Source organism: Anser brachyrhynchus (assembly GCF_964034855.1).
Source record: "Anser brachyrhynchus genome assembly, chromosome: 10".
Classification (NCBI taxonomy): domain Eukaryota; kingdom Metazoa; phylum Chordata; class Aves; order Anseriformes; family Anatidae; genus Anser; species Anser brachyrhynchus.
The window spans coordinates 1,759,902-1,781,138 of record NC_137705.1 but is presented as its reverse complement, the minus strand read 5'-3'; the positions used below and the strand labels follow the sequence as shown (position 1 = coordinate 1,781,138).

The window sequence follows — 21,237 nt, the reverse complement described above, 5'->3', positions numbered from 1 at the left end:
CGATATTCCCACGTCTTCCTTGTGGATGGTACGGAAGCAGCGTGGCCTGATGCTGCACCGGCGTAGGCTGGAGAGCTCCCAGGCACTTTAGCCAGGCCTCACTGTGCTGTGCGTGCATCTCCTCCGTTACCCCACTCCCTGAGTTTCCTAACTGGGCCATTAAATAAACAAACACCAAATAAATCCAGTGTGGGCAGCCGGCTTCTCAAGCTGGAGAGCCCAAAGGGATCGTTGCATTGCTGGGGGTTCCTATGCTGTAATCACAAGCTGAGGGAGAGAGTCTGAAATTAATGCGAGGGGGGAAAAGGCCGGTGTGGGACTGAGAAGGAGCAGGGAGACGAGAGCAGGGAAACGCTGCCCGTGGTCTGGTTGAGCAACGTGCTCAGAGATTAGCTCCTGGCCAGGTCAGTGGGCTTGCAGACATTATGGTGAAAAGCGATCTTGTTAGAGGTGCTGGGGAAAAAATAGGCTAGCGCCCTCCAAAAAGCAGCAAATTCCCCCAACTCCAGCCAGGTGGCACCTGGGTCATCCCCTGAATGAGGGTGTCCTGGGAGTACAGCACAGGTGGGACCTCCCTCCCCGGCCACCCCGTGGTCCTGCTCGCGGCGCTGCTGCTGCCAGCGCTCACGTGTCAGGCTTTGAGCTCGTCCTGCTGTCAGTACAACAAAACAAATCGCTCCGAAGCAGATTTTACTCAAAGCCAATACTCACATAAAGCCGTAGGATTTTTGGGTTGGAAGGGAAGGTCATCTAGTCCACCCCCCCTGCGGTGGGCAGGGACATCTTTCACTAAATCGGGTTTCTCACAGCCCCATCCAAGTCTTCCCTTATTCCTTCAAGGTAGGTGGATTTTGCGGTGCAGGTTTGAGCCCCGGACGCCCTGCCTTGTTCTCCCGGCGTGGTGCCCGGTTCGCTGGCCTCCCCGGGGCTTCCCAGGTACCGCGGGGACACGGCCTGTCTGGCACGAGCTGCTTGGTCAGCAGCTGTGATTCAGCTGTTGATGCTACAGTTTAATAACTTACTTAACTGCAATACTTTGATTAAAGAGCAATCTGTCTAATGATATCAAGGAAATTTCTCTTCAAAGCAGCACAGAGGTGCATTTTTAATGGGTGAAGGAAGAGCCCGCGCAGCCCCAGCACCGTGCTCCCAGTGACCCCCAGCGTTTGTCACCCGCGTGCGAGCGGCTGCCTGGGGCCGACACGTCGCCTGGGCCCGGGCTGCTGCAGGAGAGCTGGCAGTATGCTGTCGGAAGTCATCTGGGGAGGCTGCACTGCATGAATCAGTCTGGATTTCTCTAATGGTTTTCTGGCCAGAGTCTTCAAGCAAATACGTACTTTTGCATCATAACAGCTGTCGCCCTTTCTGCCAGTTTCTAACGCTTGTGGTTGCCCGCTTGGCTTTCACACAGCTTTCCACCCATTACAAACAAATCCCACCCATGTTTTTTAGATGAAAGCAAAGATCTGTGTGTGAAATGTTGAACGGGGTATGGAAAACGTGGGGTGCATGTTGCTTAGTGATGTGGTCAGGCGTAGTTATCGGGATGTGCCTGGGCTCCATGTCCACATCGCACCTTCCCCGATCGCCAACCCAAGCGCGCAGGCTTCAGCCCATGCCTTACAGAAGGGCAACGGCATTGGTAAAGCAAAGTCACTCCTGCTTACAGTGGGGACGTGTGGTGGCTTCGTGGCGGAAATGTTAAGTAGCATAGCTATGATTTTCCATCCAGTTTTCCTGGGAAAAGGCGTTATCTGTCTTCACGCTTTGGGGTCTTAAAGAAGCTGAACTCTCAGATGTCTTCTGCGGCTGATGTCTTGCATTTGGGACTGATTAAGAAAGCACTAAGTAATTATGTCTCTGAGTAATAAATGCTCCAGAGAGAGTGTCTGGAGTGAAAAGTATATGGCACTGACAGGCAAGATACTGAGCGGTGACTCAGGAAATGTCAGGGTGGTGATAGGGCAAATGAGAGAGCAGTTCTGCTCCTCTAATCAAGGAACCCAGGCAAGGAGCTGCAGCAAGGGGGGACTCTGCAGAGAAGGGAGAAGCTGTTAGCAATTGCTAAGAGGAGTAGAAGTGTAAGAGCTCTTTTTCCTAACTGCATTTCTATGAGCTGCTTAAACTTTAATGATACTCAGTATTTGCACTTCTTTTCTCCAGTTACGTGTTTTTCACCGTGTAAGGCCCTTAAGTGGGTAAGAGGGGAAAACAAGCGAAGATCTCCTGCATTTTGCTTTCAGTGCATTGTGATTTCTGCATCCGCGTTGGAAATCTGGCGCTGCCGGAGGCTTAATTAACCTTTGGATCCTGGGCTGATTCAAAGCCTGCCGGAGTCAGCGCCGAGGTGCCGGCTGACCTCAGTGTTGTTTGCAGCTGCCTGGAAGGGCATGAAGAAATACATTTGAGGAATGGTAGTCAGAGCTTTCCTGTGACTGTCCCTCCTCCTTTATCCAAAGGGAATTCCCTGCATTTGGAAAGGTTGTTCAGCCTCAGGAACCGGAGCCAAGTTACTGAGGTGCAGCAAAGGTCCCAACAGCTCTCATGGCAATGAAGGAGCAACAGGGACACTCCTTCCCTGGCAGCAGGCCTGAAAGCATTGCCATATCAATTCCCTTAGGAAAAAAAAAAAGGAAAAGAAAAAAGGCTTTATACCTGAGAATGAACAGTCGTGAAAGGCAGTTAATGCTTGAAAATTGGCCAAAGTGAAAGCTTGTGATTGAGAGGCTTGTGGTGTCGCCAGTGCCTGGTCCCAGCATCAGACGAGCGACGTAAATCAGGAGCAACCCCAAACTGGGGAACGAGGGGAAGAAAATATCTGAGACTGGAAAACTGAGGACAGTTATATATAGTGTTTTGCATAATCAAAGGGGTTATTTTGAGCCCTCTTGCATTTTACTTTGGGTTTTCGTGCCTCTTGAGGCTCCAGTGAGACTCACACCTGACCTGTCGCAGCTGCCCAGTGCCACCAGAAGTTTTATGAAAGCGTTTCTGTGGTTCATGCAAAAGGGCAACCCGTTTGGTTTGGGTCTGACCCTTCCGGACTGCATGAACAAAGACAGGTGTATCCCTGCCCTCCAGAGACACATCTCAAGTTCGTCTGACATCTCCCAAGGATTTGAAAAATTCTCCCCGTAAATGTTACCTGCCGGACAAGCGCTGCCTGGCCACCACTAATAGCATCTCAGAGCCACCCGCAGCTACTTCCTCCCATCGGACGCACGTGTGAAAGGCTTAAAGATTTGCAAAAGCAAGTAAGAGAGGCTTTCAAAACTTTTCTGGCCTTGAATTTTGTTGTAATGCCTCTCCTGGTCCAGCGGCAGCCCACAGCGGCCAGCGAGCCTGCGCTGCTAAATGTCACGGTGACTCAACGGGTCCCGGCATCCTGCTGGGTCAGGAGGGGAAAGGTTCAAGCCCAGGGCAGGAGGCTGCTGGAGGTGATGGCCCGTGGAGAAGCCGATACCCCGTGCTGCCTCCTGCCCGCCTGCCCTCTGCCCGCTTGGCAGCCGCGGGACCTGGGGAGCTCTCGGAAGGGCATCGGAGCAACCCGGGCGTCCCGGCCGGCCTTCGCTGCCCCCTCAAAGCCAGCCTTCGTACCCAAACTCGTGGGCGAGCACTGGCGAGCGTTTTTGGTATTGTTTTCTCTTGCTCTGTCCCCGGCTCTGTGCATTTAATTTAGTGCCTCTTTAATTAACTTGAACTCCCCCAGCGGCCCCGCAGAATGCTTTGTGCCCCCCTGGCTGGCGCAGATGCCGTGAGGGACACCGCTCTTTTCTTGGGCGGGGGTGAGGAGGAGACTGGAAAGCTGTACTGCTGAATGCGTAATTAACTGGATACAAACGAGCTTTCCTCGGGACTTTGTTTAGCTGGGCCTTGGGGGGAAAAAGTAGGTGGCCTGAGAAGAACTAGTGCTCTGCCCAGTCTCGTTCCTGTCTGAAAGGAATGAATTTCTGAGTTTCTCCCTGCTGGTGCTCTGGCAGGAAGCAGCACCGCCATCAATAATTTATTTGTTTCTTTAGCAAAAAGACTTTATGACTCCTCCGCTAAAGGGGTCTGTCGTCCCAGCAAGCCCAGCTCTGGTCCCCCAAGCCCTGCTGGAGACTTGTCACCAGCTCCAGGCTGGAATTTCTCTGGCTCGCTGAAAGCAGCATCGGGCTCCCCGGCGCTGGGGAGGAATCAGGCAGCTGCGGGCTCTGCTTCGTGTCAGGTGAGCCCCCGCGGACAGAGCTTCACCACTCGTCTGCAGCTGCCTCGCCTGCCAGGTGTCCTTGTGTCCCTCGGGAGCACCAGGAGCTTTCAGCTTCCTACCAGGGGACCCCCACACTGCTGGGGGCGGCAGGAGGCTCTTGGCACCCGGAGCACCCACAGAGCCGTGCGCGCTGCAGCTGCACCGGTGCCTCCCCCCCACCCCACCGGGCTTGGCTTTCGTTTGGGGTTGTCACTTCACCTGCTAGAAAGTTAGACTCGGACACCTCATTTAATCTTGCTGTTTTTATCTAAACATGCACTCTGCCCTGTAAAGCTTCTTTTAAATTCCTTTTCTAAGCATTCAAAAAAAGGTGAAATGAAAACAGCATTGCAGAGACACTTCAATGTCATTAACGCAGGGTAATTCCTACAGTCTTTCCCCCCTTTTCATTTTATTTTGAGCAGACGGTAACGTGTTGGAAAAGATAGCTGGAAAAGTTAATTTTTGAACACCCTTTCTCCCGAAGGGAGAAGGAAAAAAAAAAAAAAAGAAGAAGAAGAAGAAAGAATGGTCCTTTCAAAGAATCATTGACCTAAATTGCACTTTAATGCACATACCATGCTGTCCACACCACCTACGTGTCTCCAGGAATACTGCTAAATAACAAGCACTAAATGTTTAGTCATTTCCTGCATCACGTTTGCAGGAGTCAGTAGCTCCGCGCTATTAGCATATGTAAGTGCACTGCAGTTCAAACAGTTGGTTTCCATATCAGCAGCTGCTCGCCTTAATCTCCTTTTGGGAAAGGTGCCACGGGGAGCACTGCAGCGTGCCGCAGGTTAATGTTTCAGCCGCCTTTCTGCACAATTCCCAGCAAAGGGCTGCTGCTGCTGCTCCAAAACGGGGCTGCCCCCTCCGCGGCGTGCCCTGGGAGAAGCTGCCTGCCAAAGCTAACGGCGTGGCTCTCTCCCTCTTTGCGGCAGAGCCTTCGGGGAGGTTTGGTGCTGTATTTTATCCGTCGTGTAAGTCGAAGGGCTGGGCGGCAACGAGGCTGGCGGGGGCTCGCACAGGCTCCCCCGACCCGCTCTCGCCTCCTGCGGGGAGCTGGGGTGGGCCGGGTGGCCCCGTGCTGCTCGCCCCTACGGAAAATGCAGAATTGCTCGAGAGGTCGGGAGTTCCTGTGCCGGCCTTTCAGCTGGCGCCGGAGCAGGTTTCTGTCCGAGGAACGGAGGGCTCGACGCTCGCGCTTTTTTAAGCGCCTGCCTTCAAAATGGTGCCTGCTTCTCGCTTGAAGTTCATGGGAACAGATGGTGAGATCTCAGAGACATTAGCTAAAAGCTATAGGGTGTTTTTCACCATGTGTTGCTAGTTTCCCTCCTAAAAAAAAAAAATTAAAAAAAAAAACCTGAGTGAGAGCCCTCGAACATGACAGGCCAAATCTGACCGTCTGTTGGGTTTGCTTTATATAACGTGCGAGTGCCACGGAGGGGCCTTTGAAACGTCGGAGCCCGTCGCCGGGGAGCCACGGGCGCTGGGGAGCGCAGGGCAGCGCTGCCCCGCAGCACCAGCCTGGTCCCGAGCCAAGAAGCACCTCGCTGCAGAGACTCGATTTTGGGTGCAGAGCGGGGCGAATCTGCCCAAAGGAGCTTTAATAAGGGCTGCGTGGGGGACCGGGGATTCGTGTGCGCATTCGGGGCATAGTAAGGGCTCGTGAAATAGCGTGCGCCTCCTGTGCAGCCCACCATCGCTCTCAGACTCATTTAGCAGAGAGAACAAGCAGAAATCTCACAACTCGAGTAAGAGCATATGCTCTGGGAGACCTCGCTACGTTGCATAAGCCTTCCCATTAAAGGATCTGGCTTTGTGAGCACAGCACATGAGTCAACAGCACAGCTAGACTTGTAACGTGGGAGTCACACCTACTCTTGGCTGCAGAATTATCCAGAGAAACAGAAGGTTAATAGGAACAAAATAAAGACTAAGGAACCCTTAAAGGTTAGCTGCAGGATTTTATTCAATTGGCAAGAGGGGAAAAAAAGAGATGAAATGGGTCAAGCCAAGGGAGAGAGAGCAGGGTAATGAAAAGCCACGTCGTCTGTCTCCTATGCAAAGACAGTTCAGTTTAGATCAGTAAAAATGTGATCAATAAAACATTTTTTTTTCCATATTAGCTAGTTCTGGAGAGGGTCATTATTGATTACAGAAAGAAAAAGTCACTTGACTGATGAGCAAGTGAGTGGAGTGAGCTCCAGGATGCTCAAGAAATCCTAGCAGTGCCTGCATGCAGTGTGGCAGTGCCTCCCAAAAACAAGGAAATAGAGGCAAAAACCAGCACGCATCGGGAGCAGTATCACGTCCCTTGGCTTTGCTTCTGCCTTTATGTCCTTATTTTGTGTTGAGGCATTTTGGAAGTACACACAAACAAGGAGGACGCCTGTCGTTGGCCCTTGTAAAGCCTCGATGTCCTTGGTCCCCTGGCCTTCAGTGCACGGGTGCAGGCTGGGCAAGGCGAGGTGGGAGCAGGAGTGTCCTCGGTGTATGAACGCCCACCCGTGGAGCTTCTCGCCTTGGGAAGGGTTCTGCTCAGCAAATCTTACCCCGACACTGAGTCCTTACTGAGCTGGTTCCATATAGACAGATCAGGGGCATTGCAGCTTTACATTTAGGAATGTGGTGGCCTCGCTGGCCTCTTAAGAAGAAAAAAAATTCAGAGCGTTGTGTTTTGCCTGCAGGATGCCATCCTTGTTCTTCCTCCTAAGGCTTCGTGTGCCCCAACCTGGCATCAGCCACGGTGTGGGCTTGCCTGCCTACGACCCACCTCAGCGTCTGGATGAGGCTCTCAGACAGACGGTTTACTTTTCAGGTAGTTGTGCGTGGAGCCAGGAGTTGGGCTTGGTGATCTTCGTGGGTCCCTTCCAGCTTGGGATATTCTGTGACGCTGCGATTCTGTGACTCAGTCCCAAATCTGTGCTGTAAAAACCAGGGATTACCGGGATGGGAGTGAGAAAACCTTGATAGCTCCGAGCTTCTGATCGGAGCACATAGAAGAGCCCCGCGCTGGGCTGCCCTCACGTTGCTTTTGTTATTGCCTCGGCCTCTTGGCTCTCCTCCACGTGTACCAAGGTCTAAGAGGAGCGTGTCCGTGGGGGAGGCGTTGGGCAACACAGGCGATGTTTCATCCCTCGCTCTCAGTGCTCTTGTGGAGGGAGAGATCGTCTTGTGATCAAAGCACAAGACCAGCAGTCAGACGATCTGGGTTACTGCAAGGTTTTGATTTGCCAATATCAGCTCACAGTTCTGGCACCTCCGAAGGCAGGGGCTGTCAGGGAGCCTGAAGCTTGCCTGCTGCCACGCACGGAGCAGGTTTTGGGGTTCTTGTGCCTCTGGCGGAATGAGGAACTGCTCGGCGGGCCTAGCAAAATAATTTGCCAGTGGTGGGGGTGAGGAACACTTGGTGGCCTTAGCCTGAAGCTTTAAAAATGTGTGATGTGTGCCTGGCAAAGGGTAGCGGCGGGGGGAAGACGGAGAAGGTCCGACCGGGTGGTCTCCACGTGCACCCCGAGCAGGAGGGCGCCCGTGGAGTGCGGGTTTATGGTCTCGCCATAAAACCCTGTGCCTGAGGCAGTGAAAATCCAAACGCAGCCCTGAAGGTCAACTGATATCCTTCCTAAAGCGCACGTCCTGACCCTGTGACATCAGGTCCTGGGGGGGGGGCGGTGCCTGGGGAGCCATGCGATGGTGCTCCGGGCACAGCGGAGAAGGGGGCAGCGCATCTGACCAAGCCTCTGCATCCCCTGCATGGCACCAGGGCAGCAGGAAGGCTGCCGAGGTCCTTGCGTTGGCTCCGGGGCGGTAAAAGGACTTCCGTGGGTGAAGCGGAGTGTCTCGGGGAGCCCAGCCGGTAGATTAGGGGGCAGGTCCCTGGGGGAGCTGAACCCAGCGTCTCTGCACGCTGCCGACCACGGGTCTCCGGCTGCGCCGTCTGGCAACGAGCTGTAGCAGCCTTCAGGAGCCGGAGCTAGATCCCCGCCTGCCCGCCAGCAGCTGCCATGGGTCCTGGCACAGGAGCCTGCTCAGTTTTTCCTAAATCTGGCTGAGCAGTCTCCGGGGAAATGGGAGTCAGCTTGCTTGCCATCCCGCCCGCATCAGTCCAAGAGCAGCAGGCGGGGAGTCAAAGTCCCTCCTGGGCTAAAGACAGAGAGAGGAGCTTTCATCCTCAAACATACGTGTTTTGAAAATTTCGCGGGGAAAAAAAAAAAAGAGGTTTCCTTATGGGAAAAAGAATTAGTAAATTGAATTGGCTCCTCTGTGCACAACGGGGTAAAATCTGAAGAGGTGAAAAAAGACAGAAAGGAGGGAGAAATCCCCGCTCAGAAGGCCCCGGGTGGCTTCAGGTGGAAAAAAGGGCTCCTGCGATGGAGGTTTAGGGAAACGCCAGCGTTGCCAGCGAGGAGCTCAGCTGAAAGCCTTCAGCCCTGGCCCTGCGGAGGGCTTTGGGGGCCAGTCCCGATGCCGTGGCCCTGCCTGCGCCGTGGCAGCCCCGCACAGGGATTCGGGTGCCCGCCCTGCGCCGCCCGTGGGAAACCCGCGCGGCTCCAAACCACGGGTCTTGTGATTACTATTATATTTTTTTTAATTCTTATTATTTCAGTCCCATGATTTTGTTTTCACTGTTTCTAATTCTTTGCCTTGGGGAAGGGAGGCAGGGAACTGCTGTGGTTTTCTGGGTGTTGTGGGCCATAATCTGAATTTTAACTGACAAGGCATTGCCATCCAGACTGCGGGAGGCAGATGTAGTGATAAACGGTGGTAATGCAGCTTTGGAGGAGCTCTGTTTGCAGCATAACCAGTGGTTTCACTTTGTTTCACTATTTCACTTCTTTCCTTCTCTTTATCCAAGCAGTGAAATCAATCAATCACCAGTCTCCCGGCAGAAATCGCGGCGTTGTGCTCACTTCAGGGCAGTTGCTAGGACATCTTGGTGGAGTGCAAGAATGTGCTTGGCCAATGGCAGGTAAAGATTAAATCCTACACCACGCTGAGTTTTCAGAACTGGAGGGATTACATTATTTCCAGGTAATTTAAATGGCTCCAAGAGATGGAGTTTTAAACTTGCACGGTATTTTTCATTCTAAAAAGTCCCAGGGCACTTTCCTGGCAGATTGGGATAGAGAAACTGTCCCCAGAGATAAAATACGGCAAGCGAGCGATAGCACCTGCAGTAAAGTGAAGCAAAACCTCGTTGTCTGAATGCCAGGAGAGGGGGCACCCAGGCAGACACACGTCTACGTGCCCACGCCGCACGCCCTCGTGAGCAAGGCGCGAGGAAGCGTTCAGCTTCGGGGTTTGCGTGAAGGTGAGCCCGGGGGTGGCTCCGTGTGCCGGCCCCGCTGCCCCCCTCCCCGTCCCGCTCCCCCAGCTCGTCCCCGCTGCCCTGCCACGTCCCCTCCTCTGAGTCACCGGCCCTGCAGCTGCGCTCGGTGCACGGCCTGTGTCAGGCCCCGGGGGTTTTCCGCGCCTTGCTATCAGAAAGAAATCAGCTGGGGCTGCGGTGGCGGGGGATCGGGATGGTGAACGTCCCGTTGGCGACGTGGCCGTGCTCCCACCTCGGCTGCAGCCTCCTGCGCCCGTGTGCCCCCCTAGCAGGACGGGGTGGCAGCACCTACCGTGGGGCCAGCGAGCATCAGCACCGTTCAGGCCGGCGGGGGAAGGCTGTTACCCTCAGTTAAGCAACGCAGACCCCTCTGAGTGCCCATCGTTATCCCTAATTTAACACCGGCTGCGTTGTGTTTAAAGAGCACGAGCGAGGCCTGGGTGAGCCTGCAGCCCCAGCACATCGCAGCTCCTCTCCTGAAAGTTTCTTTGCTGCCTTTCTCAGGAACACGCAGAATGGAAATAGGAGCTCCTGCCAGGGAATTTCCGCCCCAAGTCGGTAACGTTTGAGCCGTGTGAATGAGATGCCAAAAGAGTTGATTTTTTCTTTTATTTTTTCTGGAAAGTTGGCTGGGTAGGGGTGTGGTGTGGTTGCGGGTGTGGTGGCCCTGGTGCTGCACGGAGCCGGGCTCCTCAATGCTGCTCAGTGGGGAAGAAAGGGACAGCCACGGGTGTCCCCGGAGAGGTCAGGGCACCCCTTCAGCACCACGCAGAATGGGTTTCGGAGCTGCTTTCTGCCGGAGAGCGCTTTCAGAGCTGTCTTTGCAAACAGGGAGGTAACTTATTCATATTTCAAAAGCTCACAGCGAACCGAAAACTGCAGATCTCCCACTAAGTTTCTGAGGAAGTGACTCCCAGCTGAAAGCAGCTCTGCATCCAAAGCCCACGAGGAGGAGCGGCGTGGAGGAGGTCAGGGCCGCCAGCTGCGGCGGTGCCGTTGCTCAGCGCGCTGACGCGCTCCGCACGGGGTGTCGCTGGCAGGCTGGAGGTGGCTGCACGACGGAAGACGGGGCTAAATAAAGGTCTGCCACCTCCATAATTCCGGCAGCTGAATTTCAGCACGGTATCTAGTCACAACGTGACATATCTGCTCGGATTGAAAAGCCAACCTCAAACCTCTCTAATTTTGGCAATGCTGGGCTGCAGCCAAAATGATTAATGGAGCGATCTCTGCTAAGGTGGGTTGTGCCCGAGGTAGTCTGCCGCATATCTTCCCTGCACCTATCTGTGCAGATTATCTGCAGCAAGCCCTGGTTCTGGTTAGCTGACATTAATGTAATTTATTTCAAAAACCTGTCTTCAGGAGGTGCCTTTTGCAGTGAATTAGCATCTAAAGGATGGAAATCCGCGTGGTGGCGGGGCCCCAGCATCAGGCTGTCCTGGCACTGTGGTTTCCGATGAAACCAGGGCTGTGAAACCTTCCAGTGAAACCTTGGCCGTGCTTGGGGCACCCCGGCAGCTCCTCGCTGCTGGCTGGGAGCCCTGCGAGCACTCGCCTGGGATGGCTGTCAAAATCAGTGTAGTGTTTTTAAAGAGTGGCCAAAATCGAAGGGCTTCAGCCAGCTGTTTGTGCCACTATTTTATTTCTATTTTTTTTTTCCTTTCGTGTGCTGCTCCCAGTTGCCCTCATCTCAGTGCAGCAGCAGTGACGGTGGTACAAAAAAGGATTTGGGGAGGTTTAATGGTGTCTTGGAGTGAGCTCTGAGCCAAAGCTGCCAGCCTGGGTCGTTGTCCACGTTGTAGCTGAGGTCTGACTTGGGTCTCCCCCCTCTGCCTCTCCAAGCCGCCCCCAGCCCCGCCGGGTGCCCCCACCTGCCCTGGCCGAGCTGTAGGGTGTCCTTGGGAAGTTTCGGGGTACCCAGTGCCTCGCCAAAGGGCTGCGGTACGTCACAGCTCAGCTCTGGGGCCCTCTGAGCACCGCAGAGCTCACCCGATGGCAGGCTTTGGAGGGCAAATGTCCAAGCACAAATGGTGGGGTGGTGGAGAACGGGGCGGTGGGAGCCTGAGGGCAGGAGCTGGGGCAGAGCTGCAGGCACCTGGGCTTGGTCCTGGAAGGGCTCGGGGGGGGGACATCTGGTCCCCCAGGAGAAGCAGGGGGGTGCTGCTCTGTGGGCTGGGTGTCAGGAGAGGCCCGGCCGCCTGGGCGAAGGTCTCCAGGGGGTGCTTCTGAGGACGACTTCCCCGGGAGGAAGAGAGAGAGAGGCCTGGAGAAGATCCAAGCCCTCTTCTGGGAAAGAGGGTGAGGCCAGACAGGGTTGGTTCGGGACTTTGTTTGGGTGTGCTTGGAGCCGCGTGGAGCTGGGGAAGCACCAGGAGCGGGAGGATGAAGATAAGCTGTGGGCTGCGGTGCTGGATGGAGCCGGGCCGCGGGCTGCTGGCGGGGGTGAATCACCCACCCACACCTGCAGAAAGCACCTTGCTGCCTGCGTTTGCAGCTATCTCTGCTGAACTGTTGTTTTTTTTTGATGTAAATAGGAAATGACTTCTGCAGCTGAGCCTTTGTGGGCACAGGGCTATAAAAGGCACTGCCATTTTACATACCACATCTCAGCCGGAGAGAGAGGAAGGAGGCTTCGCTATTACAGCGACATAGTTAATAAGCAAATATATGTGGCTCCATAGGGCTTGAATATCTTCTGGAAGCAAAATAGTTATGAGGGCTGAGTCCTTCGCCTGCTCTACATGACTAGAAAAAAAAAATTGTTTTTATTTCACGCAGGGAGCCACAGAGCCCGGCTGTTTCCACGTAAGGCGCCTGGCTCCAGCTCGCTGTCTGCAGCTCGCGAGGACCGAGCCTCCCGCTGGGTGCGGGCATTGCCCCCGGGCCTGGACGCAGCCGAGTTTTCTTCCAGGCTTCTGTCTGGGCTTGTGCTTGCTGTGGGAGGCTCGGGAAGGCCGCGGCCCGCGGCCCCTCGCTGCAGCGGGCGGCGCTGAGGGCAGCAGGGGTTGCTCGAGGCCCCGCGGTGCTCGCCGCTGGCTGTGAAAGGTCGCCGGTGGCGTCCTGCTGCGCCCATGGGCGAGGGCCTCGCGGCCGTCAGGGTGCATCACCAGGGGGTGATTCAGCAGCTTTCTAGAAACGCCAGGGCCTAAAAGAAGCGAAGAAGGAAGTTTTCCTTCTGTGTCTCATTGTATGTTAAGAAATAAGGCAGCTTGGGTTGTCCCTTTAGGGAAAAGGGAAATTTGGCACAAAAAAGCCCCTCCCTACCTCCACACATCTCTCCACCGCATGCCTCCGCTTTGCTATTCACTTGTTTTGACATAAAGTACTTTCCCCAAGAGATATTAGTCACAACTTTTGGCTTCCACCAGCCAACTCTTCACCTTCCTCAGAACAGCCTGGAGCAGCGAGGTTGGTGGGTGCGATGGCGCCGGGGCGGGGGCTGCATTTAGCGCCCGTGGGAGGCTCCGCGCCGAGGGTCGGGAGCCCCAAATCTGCCACCTGCGGGGCCGGCACAGGCTGCGAGAAGGGGCCCGGGGGATGTGCCAGCAGGTGAGAGGGGCTCGGGCTGGCCCCTCGAAGGTGACGAGGTGTGAGGACAGAAAGCTGGGACGCCGGCTAGTAGCGTCATGGGGGTGCTTACGTTAGTTTAGCCCAAAAAGGCTGGAGTGATGGGTACAGCATAATGTTGACTAAGCCGTGCTGACGGGTGTCAGATGTGAATTATCTGCCCCAAATCCTGTTTTCCAGCAGTAACTGCTTTCCCAAGCAGCTCAGCACCAAGGGGAAGAAAACCAGAAGGCGGCACGTTGGATCAGCTGCGTGCTCCCGAGGGTTCCTGGGCAGGCAGGAGCTCTCGCTTCTCATGTCTGCTTCAACGCAGCCCTAAAATATTCCCAGCCCGTAGCAGATGCACACACGAGCAAGCTTGTAGTCGCTGTGGGATCGAGGAGGCAATGAGCCCTGTCATCCCCTACCCTTCCTCAAGTAATTATCACGCACTTCGCACCCTAATGAGAACTGCTCCATTTTCCTCTCCTTCCACTCCGCTGCTCCTTCCTCGTGGCTGCTTCTCAGAGGTCTCCTTTATAAAGCTGATCTGGCAAAGAGGTTATATTTTATTTTAAAAAAGAGAAATCTTTGGGAATCAGCAGCGTGGCTGTGCGTTATCACGCCCGTGGCCCGCTGACTGGGGGACAAGTCCGTGAGGATGGCGGTGCAGGACGAGGGGCAGAGCGCAGCGAGGACGGCAGCGGCACAAGGGCTTCGGCGGGATGCTGACAGGAACGGGGGAGCAACAAATCCCTGCAGACACATGAGACCGAAGGAATATGAGCAGGTACCGCTAACACGAAGCCCTTTGTGAAACAGCCAAACCCAGGCCGTGGGCAGGACGCCCCTGGAGTGAGGCGCCGGGGGCAGCTCGGGGCGGTGGTGCTGCGCTGGGCGGCGGGGCAGGGCAGGCTGGGGGTTAAAGCATCGTCTGGGGCGGATGCTCTCAGGGTGAGAGAGGGAGGAGGGCGCCCTGAGGGGCTCCTGGCCAGCGGTCAGGCGGGTGGTGAGTCTGTATTTCAGCGTGATGGGCGCTGAGGGGCCGGGTGAGCTCACAGGCACCACCAGGTGCAGCTGGGAGGCGGCCGAAGCCAGGCTGCAGCTCAGAGGAAGCAGCCAGCCTGGCATCCCCAACTCCCTCCCCCCCAAAAAGAAACGACTCAGGAAGGAAACAACAGACTCCATCCCTTTGCCAGGGATGCTCCCTGCTCAGGAGTGCTTTTTGAGGCTCTCTCTCGTGCAGGCAGGTCTGCAGGAGGCAGAGGAGGAGGCGCGCTGTGCATGCGAGGCCCTTCAGCCTGTGACCACAACCCGCGGGGCTTCGGCTCGCCCCAGCCCCTGCCGGACCTCTCCTGCTCCAAACCCTGCGGAGAAGCAGGTCAGTGCACGTACACGGCTCCTCGAGCACGATGCGGGGTGCTGAGCCGCACCCGTAAAGAAAAGGGGCTTCCACCTTGTTAGGTCTGGAGGCTCACGGCAGCTAATTGCCTGCGTTCTGCATGATCTGGCTTCCTACGGCAGGAGAGCCGCCCGTCTGCCGGGGCTGCTACCAGTCAGGCGACTGCTGATTTCCACCCCCTGCATCCCATTACCGGGGCTGCATCTCCCAAATCTGCTCTCACACGGCTGTGAGTCGGTGGCAGAAGAGCTGAGCACAGGCAAACCCGGGATAAGCGCTGGGAAAAAAGGACTCGAGTGGGCCTGGTGAGGCTGGGAAGGGGCTGCCTTCTCAGAAATGCTGTAAGCCCAGCCCAAAATCCCTCTTGCTCCTGCAGCTGCATGCAGGGCCGTGGGCTTCCCCTCTGTAACTGCGAAGGAGAATGCAGTGCTGTGGGACCCGTGGGCGAGCTGGGGTCTGGTGGCTTCAGCCAACAATGTCGCTGGCTCAGGGATTCCGGGGAAAACTCAAAAACCTTGGAAAGCTGGGAAACAGGAATGCAGAGTAGGGCGAGAGAAAATGAGACAAAGTCATCGCTTCCCAAAACCTTCACAGTGAAGGAAACACCTCCCACTGTCTGGAGGATCCATGGGAATATTATAATATTTGTTCCAAAAACATGACTGGGTGGATCCAGAATTACTGACGCAGGCACAGGCAGCTAATTGAATTCATACGTAGGAACCCTGGACACCATCTGGCCTCAATAAAACGTGGGTCCGTAGCTGCTTCTTAGCAGATGGTTCTTCATTTTCATAATCTTAAATCAAAAGATCATCTTTATATCTGGAGATCAAAGGCACCTAATGTCTCTCTGGTCAAGGTTTATACAGCGAAACCTCTCTCCGTTTTGGCTGACGTGAGAGTCAGACAGGGTTTTCCCCTGGAACATTTGCCGAGGGTCCGGGCAGTGACATCTGGGTAGCAGCTGCAGATGTGCTCAGCTCCTCAGGGCAGGGACTTCATTTTCGTTCTATAGTTCATGCAGTTTAAAAAATCAGAAGGGATGGTCATAATTTTCTTGTGTGGCCATTTATGTTTCCCCACATTACCGGGATATATCCCCCGTGATTTATTTTTTATGATGAAATTATTCTTTCTTCCCTTGCTCAGAGCGTTGCCTGACCCGCCAGCTGTCTGTCCCGTGCCAAGCCCCACCGCGTGGCCGTGCCAGGCCGCCCTGTGCACCGGCTCCCCTGGGAGATGAGCCCGGCCAGGATCGCAGCAAGCCCCTGCTCGGCTCCAGGTGTGTGCGGGTGGGGAGCGCTCGGCTGCACCGGGGAGAGGGGTGGGAGACGCGCTCAGGTGGAAAGTGCCTCCACGCCCACCCAAAACCTGCAGGACAGACCTGATCTTTGCCACCTAAGAATGAAAGGTGCGGGGCTGCTCAGAGCACCCTAGGTACAGGTTGCACCAAACTGAGCCCTGTAGCCTGCTCCTGAACCTCCCTTTGACCGTGGCTATCCGCTCGCTGGTGCTCGGTTCTCATCGGCTCGGAGGCGCAGGGAAAAACGCGCCTCTCTCCTGCGCCGGAGCTCTCTTTGCACTTCAAACGCCGCTGCCTGTGGTTGGTGTTTGCGCCACAAGCAGCAGGCATCTCCGAGGGGGCCGAGGAGGAGAGAGCCAGCACTTCCCCGCCATTGTGTGGGTTTCGCCTGCAAACCTCACCGCCCCGTCTGGGAGATGGCAGCGATCCTCCCAGCAGACAGCAGGGTCCCACCTCGGTTCCTATTCACCTGGAGATGAAAGTGCTCTGGCCGCCCGTGTAGGCGGGGCAAAACTATTTAAAAACCTCATTAGAGAAAGTATTTGGGGAAGACAGCAACACCCTCAGTTGTGGTTTGCTCCAGCGCTTCTCAGCCAGATCGCTTCTGATACAGAGGGAAGGGCACCCTGAGACACATTCCTGTCAGCTGTTTCTCCTCTCGGCGGTGTGTTCGGGGCGCTTCGCCCCGCTCCGGCCCCGGGGCTGCGTTCGCTGCGGAAATGCGGGCGCGCTCCCCCCCAGGTGCCGAGGCCGGCTGCGGGAGGCTTCTGCGGTGCGGAGTGGTCCTGGGTCGGGCTGGAGGAAAGCGAGAGCATGTGTGTGTCATCTTGATTAGGCACAAATCCACCGTGAATATTTCCTATTCCACTTAATTCCTGTTCGTGCTTATTTCGGCTGCACTTGCAGCAGGAGGAATGCCCGGCCTGCGTCTGGCTCGCGATACGCAGGGGATCGGAGCGGCACGCTGGGAGGAGGCAGGTCTGCATTCGGAGTTTCGGCTCCTCATTTAGAGAGCGCCTGACTGCGCTGAGCCAGGCTGCCCCGCAGCTCAGCCACGTTCACATCCGAGTGCTTGTAAGGCCGCACGGCCAGCAAACCTCCCGTGTGCGGTGTGTGCTGGTGCTGCGCACCTGCACTGCCTTTACCTCCTGTGTTTTCTTTGCACGAGAACTCAATTTAATCAAACGGGTCAAATGCTCACTGACTACCAGCACGCTCAGGCACCTGTGGTCCTTTTCCCTCTCCCGACGGAGGAGCCACGTGCAGCCTGCCACGTGCAGCCTGCCACCAGCAGCTCGCCGCTGAGCAGGTGCCCCGGGCGTGGTGCTAGTGGCCTGCAGAGCGCAGGCTGGGCTCAGCGAGCCCCCCGCTGCAGCTGGGCTCGCCTGCCTTTATCCCCAGCTAGGGGGCTGGCAGCATCCCTGCCACGTGGGCTGCGTCCCCATGTGCCACCACCGGCACAACCCTCGCCCTTAACTTCTGCCACAAACTGCTGGGGCCCTCCCTCTGCACCTGCCACCTCCCTCGGTGCCTGCCAGCTCTGACGTTTCTGCTCGGAACTGCGTCCCCCTGGACCGACCAGGAGTCGCCCCGCGTGCCATCAGCATGTGGATCGCACAGACCTCGTCCCACAGGCTCAGGGTTCAGAGGCCAAGGTTTAAGCCACCCGTGTCCTGACACGAGCCAGAAGGACAATGCTCCCACTCCCTTCTTGTGCCTGCTTGGTTTTTATCTTTTATTGTTTTTGGGGGGTAATCTTTTAAATCCAGTTAGCAAGCTGAGAACACTTTTAATGTAACTGACTCAGAGGAAATGCATCGTGGCCCTGCAGCTGCTGTTCCCCACATCCCACAGACAGAACAAAATCTACCCAGACGACGAGCTCCCGCAGTATTGATTCTTACCGGGGTACGTGGATGCCAGTGAAAAATAAATAATGCTGCAGTTGAAAGGTGTGGCGTTTCCTAAGCCAAAGATCTGAAAGCACCTCGCTTTGCTTTGCATACCTGCAGAGCACCGTGCTTTCTGCTTTTCAGATATGAAAGCTAAGGCACGGAGACATCTGATGAGGCTCCGCCGCTGACTCACTGTTTGATGTTAGGCAGAGCTGCGAGCGTGATCAGATAGCATTGTGCAGAGCGCTCACCAGACGGCTGTGTCACCCGGGAGGAAAAGCAGCGCTCGGGCACGACGGTGTCTGCACCCGCAGCTGCCCCCCCCCGTGCCCCGCAGCGACCCTCGGGATCGGTGGCCGGGGACGTGGTGGCCTTGCCCTGCCCCCCCCAGACCTGCCGGGCAGAGGGGTGTGCGGCCAAACCCTAAAGTCCCTCTTGCAATGGGGACTGCAGACGGGGCTCGAGGCGGTGCCGCGGAGGCGCGCAGGGCGGTGTGCGGAGCGTGCCGAGGGCTCGTTCTCACGCGATGGAGCACGCGGCCGGCGGGGAGCTGGTTAAGCAGCGTGAGCGCCCGGGTTTGGCTCGCAGCGTGGGGCAGGGCAGGCTGTCACAGCGAGGCAGGGATGTTTTATTAAACAGAGTCTCAAAGTGGGCTAAAGTCTCTTATTATGAATTGTAATGTCCACAGATTTTGCCACTTCCAAATAGTTTCCACCTACGTATTCCTCCCACTGCTGCGTTCAGTGCTGGCAAACATCTCCGCGCACGGAGGAGAACGGCTTTCATTTGAATAGTCCGCAGGCAAGTTTCGCTGCGCGGTGCCAGCGTCCTGCCCGCAGCACGCACGTGCCCAGCAGCCACCCAGCGCCATTTACTCGCCCAGGACGCCACAGGGAGAGCGGCTCTCGTCGGCTTTTCCCAGTGTTTTGTCCAAACACGGCCCGTGGTAGCCCGAAACGCTGTCGCGAAACGTGAAATCTCAACTTCTAACTGGCGGGCGATTCCTTTCATCGCGCGAGGCAGCGTGGCCAGCTGTGCTGCTGAGACGGTGAGTCAGACACGCACCGGGCTGAAACCACGGTGCTTCACGGTGAAGTCAAGCTTTTGCAACTACCTGCAGGCTACCAGAGGAGGAAGGCAGAGCCCCGGCGGATGACAAACTCTTCCTCACATCCTGAGCTGCTAAGTCACGCAGTGCCCCTTTCGCCCCTCCGGCTGCGGGCTCGCCCTGGGCAGCACCTGGGGGGGCTCCCAGCAGCCGCTGACCCCAGGACCCCAGGGTGCACGCTGCGTGGGCCGGCAGCAGGGCCGTGCGGCTCGGCCTGCAGGGCAGCTGAGCCACGTCCCGTGGCTGGCAGAGCCCCGCTGCCCCCCCTGCCCGCTCGCGCCGGTGCCGGCGGCTGGGGACGTGCCAGGCCGGGCACGAGGGCTGTCTGCAGGCAGCGTGGCTCCCGGCGCGCTTCTCCTCCTGCAGAGCGCTGGGGGATGCCCGGCGGGTGCCGGGAGTGGAGCGCATCCACGCAGCGCCGCCCGCCCGCGTGCCCTTCGCTTCCAGCCCAAGCCACGGCTGTCCTTTAACCTCCGGTGCCAGTAACCTGAGCCGGGATTGCTGGAAATGAGAGAGGAGGAGAGCCGGCTATTTGATTACAGGCCACAGGCACATGCCTGGCCTTCGCGGATATATTAAGTAAGAGACATTTTAAAACAAAACCACCCTCGGTAACCTTATCGTAAGCCCGAATCCACAACCCATCTGCTAACTCCCGGCGCTGCCCACATAGGCTCCCATCAGGCGCCGGTGCCGGGGATTTTCAGAACGTTTCGCCCCAAATCGCCGTGCTGGGAGGCAGCGCCCCGGGAAGGTGCCGCCGCGGGAACCCGATCCCCTCAGCACGCCCTCAGGAGCAAGCTGCGAACCCTCGCCTTTTCGTGCGTCTGTAAATAACTCCAAATCCCCGCGGGACGCGAGCTGCTGCTATCCTGTGACACTCAGCCCCTCCGAGACAAGCCTCCGGAGGCCTGCTGCTCTCCTCGTGGCTTTAGAAAATTAAAGCCTTTTTAAACATTTCGCTGCTGCCCTAACTGTACGCTGCAGAGGAACCTTCCACGTAGAAATAATTCAGCAAACAAAATCGAGACGGCAAATTGATGATTGCATCAGCCCCAGCTTATGAAAGCTGATCCTCGGGAAAATGTAATTCAACGCTCGGCAATCTAACTTGATGCCCAAGAATGCGATGGCTTCGCTCGGGTCCTCTTTTTAGGGGGACTCCTAAATCCTTGGCAACTTCCCTTAAGGTCATGAGTAAATCCCGATATGGAGAATTGTTTGGCAAGCAGGAGAACAGTAAAAGGGCTAAATAATTGGGGATTACCTCTGACCCTGATTTGTAGCTCACCACCCACTGCAGGAATGTACCGAATATCTCAAAGAGCGTGCAGGGATCAGACAATTCATGGGCATGAAACTGTCCACGTACAGGGAGCCTGAACTTAAAATGCAGAGCAGGTTGGCCCCATGCCTCATTTTTCATCAGCAATCAGCTGCGGCAAGCTCTAATTATTTCTCTAGCCTCGGACAGAGGGTCAGCGATGGGGCAGAGCATAAATCGTATGTAATTTTGTCCCCCGTTTGTTTGGAAAGTAGCAGCTCGGGTCTTGGGGGCAGAAAGAGGATGAAGCACCCGATTCCCCCCATCATTTCTGACGGTGACCGTCCCCCGTGCTGCAGGAGGGGACAAACACATCACCTCCATTTTTCCGATGGTTATCACCGAGCTTGTCAAGTGCCTGTACGCACGGCCAGCCCCGCTGCGAGCCCTCAGCCCGGGGCTGTGACCCTGCCCCATGTGTGCTCAGCGCTTCGTTTTGGGCGGGCGAGCCCCCTCCTCTGCGGCGGAGCGGCCTCACAACGCCGCTCTGGGTGCACAGCCCCACGGCAGCCCCTGGGGATCCCGGAGCCAGCGCCAGGTCTGCAGGCTCGGACCAGAGCCGCGAGAAGAGCAGCCTGCCTGGGGCAGCCTCAGCCCGCTCCGGGCTCTGCGCTCCGTCCTTGGCTGTGCGTGCTGCCGCTGCAGCTGGGAGCTTGGAAGGAGTTTAGGAGGTGGTTGTGTGTTGTTTTTTTTTTTTTTAAAAGAAAAACTTACGTTTACAGCCAGCAGATTTCTGCAAGGCTCTAATTTCTCCTGGGATTCCTGCCGGTAACAACAGGCACCTTCAGAGGCCGGTGAGCCTTGAAAGGGCTGCCTCCAGCTCCGGTATCCAGCCTCTCGGTGCTCTCACGTAACAGCTGCTGACCTCAGATTCCTCCCTACGTGGAGCAGCCCAGGACCGAGGCGATAACAGAGGCAGCGCGCTCAAGTTCTGCCATTACCTTATCTCGCTCGGTGCGCCTTTTATCTGATGAGCTTGCCTCCACTTGCTCAGCGCTCGGCAGGGAAAAATGACCGTAGCCCTTCGGGAGGAGAGGTTTGCTTTGGCAGCTACACGGCAGCCAGCGCAGCCGCGCTCGGCGGTTTTGCAACA

The 21,237-nt window shown here is 56.4% G+C and overlaps 1 long non-coding RNA gene across 6 annotated transcripts; it reads left to right on the top strand.

Annotated features, from left to right (window-relative positions):
- Positions 1-9,986: 9,986 nt before the first annotated feature.
- LOC308200367 lies at positions 9,987-19,321 on the top strand. 6 transcript variants are annotated; one of them, XR_013955565.1, is made up of 4 exons: positions 9,987-10,117; positions 13,311-13,899; positions 14,356-14,490; positions 15,664-19,321. It is a non-coding gene; the product is annotated as an uncharacterized lncRNA (long non-coding RNA). The 6 variants fall into 6 exon arrangements; XR_013955566.1 differs by having other exon boundaries at positions 9,998-10,121; positions 13,277-13,899; XR_013955567.1 differs by having other exon boundaries at positions 10,000-10,117; positions 13,314-13,899.
- The last annotated feature ends 1,916 nt before the right edge of the window (positions 19,322-21,237 follow it).